This window comes from Pinus tabuliformis, chromosome 8, assembly GCF_031772625.1.
Source record: "Pinus tabuliformis cultivar Carrire ecotype Pingquan chromosome 8, CPIR1, whole genome shotgun sequence".
Taxonomy (NCBI): domain Eukaryota; kingdom Viridiplantae; phylum Streptophyta; class Pinopsida; order Pinales; family Pinaceae; genus Pinus; species Pinus tabuliformis.
In genome coordinates this window covers 1,506,832,739-1,506,837,126 of record NC_142294.1, presented here as the reverse complement: position 1 = coordinate 1,506,837,126, position 4,388 = coordinate 1,506,832,739, and positions in this window count along the sequence as shown.

Here is a 4,388-nt window from a genome sequence, read left to right as displayed (position 1 = left end):
CAAGTGGAAGCAAGAACTATCAGAGAGAAGACACTAATCAAATCACAAGCTGACTCATCCCCCTTACAGATATCTATATATGGATCCCTCATCCCAGAGATCCAGAGGCTGGAATTTTACATATTGTAAGGAATTGTTGTTGGTTTCTTGAGACAAACATCAGATTGTTGGGTGATCTAAGCTTTGTTTGAGGTGAAGAGGGGCTTCTTAGCTGGGAGGTTGATGCTGGGTCAGAACAACTGGTTGTAACTCCTCTTGGCTCTTTGTTGTTTATCAATAAAAGCTATTCAAGTTTTCCTCCATGCTCTTGTGTCATTGATGCTTGCTACATTTGTATGGTCAATTTACATCTAATCCTAGATTGTTTATGATTATAGATCCATGTCTTTGTATAGTGCTATGCTACTGTGATCTTATAGGTACTTTGTGAAGCTGGGCGTGCAAGGGAGCAGGTAGCTAAAGACTATCAAAGAAGAGAGGAATCAAATCAGGAGATTAGCGCAAGACAGAGGTTGGTCTTTCTGTTCCTCTATATCTATAATTCATAAAGGAAAAGCAAAAATAGCTTTTCTCTGTTTGTTTGTAAGGCAGCTGTCACACCTTAGTGGGATAGAGCAGTTCTATATAGACACTTTTCCCTGTAAAAAAATGGTGACTCCACTGGGGAAGAATTAGTTTGTTTGTTTATCATTCTTTCTTGTCTGTTTCATAAACTTACAGGTAGCATTCGAACTGCATTTGCCATAGCAAATGCAAAGTAGATAACTGCTACTTCAATCCATCTACTGGATCTGTTTATGATTTAAACAATTGATTCACAAACTATCTAATTGCCCTTGTGATAGCTCTTAGATCCTCCTTAGATCTACCCCTGATTGTTGCATTACTGATTTCTTTTTGCTCAGCCAAAACCGAAGAACTGAACTGCAAACTGTGACCCGGAACCCAAACAAAATCTCGTTTCTGGCCCAGCGCAGGTACTGTTTAGAGAATCTGAACTTCAGCGCACTTCCCGAGTGGACAAGGTGCGCTGCATTTCAAATTCTCTGTGTTATAGGTGCGCTGATAAGACTAGGCTCTGTGCAGTTTTGGTTTCTGTGATTCATTCTTTCTAGTTCTATTCCTAAATTTTTCTACCTGTGATCAGTATATGTCTATTTGAAACCCCTTTTCCTTGCTGTTATTTCGCCTCCTTTGTACAAAAGAACTGTAAATGTTTTTGTGTGTTTGTTGAGTCATTTTCAATTCTCCTTTGCAAAAGTAGCATCATCGTACTGTTGTCCTTTGATTTGAAACTGTCGCAAGTGTCGATTTCAATCGTAGGAAAGAGTTTGATTGCTGTTGATGGTCGATTATCCTGTTACTATTGTTTTTGGTCTGAATTTGTAATTTTCTAGTGTCAAGAACAAGTATTCATTTCAAAATCGTAAGGTGTTGTGATCATCTCCATTTTTTATTTCGAAAAGAAACTTGTTGATATTTGTCGCTTGAAAAGAAATTCAGATTTGTGCATCAACTTTCTTTTTAGCATTCATATACTAAGAAATTCGAAAACAAATACATGCATGTGCATTTGCATATGCACAGTCTGATTGGCTGGATTTAGGAAAGTGCATTTAGAGTGTGCTCTTTGCTCTTTGTGAAAAGATTATGTCTTTCTTTCCTTAGTAGCTAGGATTTTCATTGCACAAAGAAGATAAAAAGTTTGTTTATCATCTTAGATTGCATTTTAGGAATTACATCTACATCTCGCGGTGAACTTGAAAGGCAAACTTTATAAACAAGATCAACTTAAAATAAATTCAATGAATCTAACAACGCTTTGGAACTTAACGCACAACATTTAGAAGTCTAGGCTAGAGACTTATTCTGGCGTCGTAAAGCCTGGTAACTGTTATTCTCACTGATGGTTGGGTGATTCCTCCAATTTGAGACGATAAGTGCCAGTACGGACTTGTGCTCCCACGTACCATCGAGTATATTTTGGGAGACCCCAATAGGCTTAATCCTTTATCCATAGGAAGATGTGTCTGCCGCCTATCGATCACAATGCACTGAACACAGCATTCGGGAAGATTGACTGTCGTACCGTAAAAAGTATTCTGTAGTTTTGCGATTAGTTTGGTAATCCCTCTACCTAGATTTCCAGAGCAGTCCCTTTCATTCCTTTTCAGACTCCTTAACAGAAAAGGTCCATCTTAGCACTTGTCACTTCAGGATCATTAAAAATCAAAGGAGACTAGAGTCATCTTTTGTTTTTTCTCGACTCTTAAAAACTGAAAAAACAAGTTGTGTCAAAGCATCTAATATTTATTTTAAACAGAATACTCATTACCCTTTCCTACGTTGATCTTGGGTTGAGAAAATGGAATCCACCAACCAAGGAATTCTCCTTGGAGGAAATCCTAGTCCCTTATCCTCTTGGGGAGATGTTGGTGCGCCCCATATGGCCACATTGTTGCTTCTAGGACTAAAAATCGGCTTGCCTGTATGGCTCTTCTCAACCTCTGTCGTTCAGAACACCGCAATTCCTGAATAATCAAATCAGCAACTAGACGAGTCCAGAGTTACCCACAAACCTTCTACTTCCTCTAATTCTTCCTCTCCTCCTTCCTCTTCACTTGATGGGGCTGGTAAAGCAAAAATTCAAGTACCTGAGAAGAAGAAGGAAAAGAAGAAGAAAGAGAAGAAGAAGAAGGAGCGAAAAGCGAATGGGGGCAAACGAGTGTCATCTAGCGAAAATCTACACACTGCACCGACCAGGCCTAAATCACCATGTGTCATTTGCAAAGGAGACCACTATCACAGAGATTGTCCTTGCATCCCTCGGATCTTAAGGGACTGGTCTCCTCGTTTGCACAACCCGGTGTCGTCAACCACTGATGATCATGTTGAAAACACACCGTCAACTAGTGAAAGTGAAGCCCCAGGACAAAAAGGAAAATATAGATTTCCTTGTAAACTGTGCGAAGGCGATCATGTCATCCACCGTTGTCCCTTCTTAGATGAGGCTAAAAGAGTTTTGGACGATCGTCCGGTTTCACCGTTAAGACTTCCTCCTGGATATAAAAAACTCTTACCGAGTCCGTCACTAGTTGAAAATCTGGCTGGCCTGCTCAGGTGGTCGGCTGAAGCATCTATCATTGAAGACAAACCATCTGAACCCATACCAGACGAAAGTCAAAAGGTCGAGGCGCAAGTTGACCCAGTCTTGCCTTCAGAGGTTCCATCTTCAGATGATACAGTCACCGAAGAGAACAAGGATGACACCATCCAAATTATTTTCATAAGGAGAGACTCCAATGAACATGGGGGCAATTTACCCGTTCCTTTACTGCAGGAAGGAAGTTCGTCAGAGTCATACCCGGCCGTCTATTCGGTCCCACCTCCAAGCAACTTAGTTGTCTCCTTCGACTGAAATCAACTAGGCAGACCCTGCTTACCAGCTAGTGTACCATTCTGAATCATTGTTCAAATATATAGAATGGTTATGGCTGGTACCATCATAGATGAAGGGGCTTCTTTGAGTATCCTTTCCTCGACTGCTTGGAAAGCGCTTGCCATCGATTTTGCCTGAGATGAGAAATCTAATAGGCTTTGAAAAAGGAACCAGTCGACCGTTAGGGATCCTTCCCAATGTGCCCATAACATTTAGAGGGAAAACCGTTCACATGAACGTAATGGTAGTTCAAGGACCCCTAGATTATAATCTACTCCTTTGACGAGACTATATTTATTGCATGAGAGCCATTGTCTCATCACTCTTTAGAGTGATGTGTTTTCTGCACGAAGGAAGAGTGGTCAAGCTCATAGACCAACTTTCATTTCCCGCATCACGCAGAGCAAATAGTCATATACCATCCCTGAATGGTATTTTCATGCAAGAAATGTCTCAATCTCCAGTCCGCCCACCTGATGAGCGCGAGTGATTCTGGGGACATGACTGAAACCCAGGGGGCTTGCACCCTGGTCTGCTTCGCAGGAAAACTTTGGGTATAGGGTAGGTTTCCGCAAGAGAATATGACTAGTCTGTACTCCCGTCCGTGATTGGAAGAGGGGGTTATTCTAGAACAAGATTCTCTTGTCAAAGTTACATGAGTGGAGTAGCCTCCTTCACTCACCTTTGTCTATTTCGGTAAACATTGCCGAAGAAGTGTTTTGTTTGCACTGTGAATAAAACAATCTTTGGGTAACCTGTAAGAGGTAGGCCTCTCCCGGTAAAACAAATGTTTTAACGGAAAAAAGAAGGGGTAACCTTGAAATTATGTTTTATACCTGGGGGCATGCAAGCCTTTTGGCGTGCAAGCGAAGAGCGACTATTTATTTTTTAAATTTGTAGGTCCTCTAACCCTTTAAACTCGTAGGATTGGTCGTTTCCTAACTTGCAT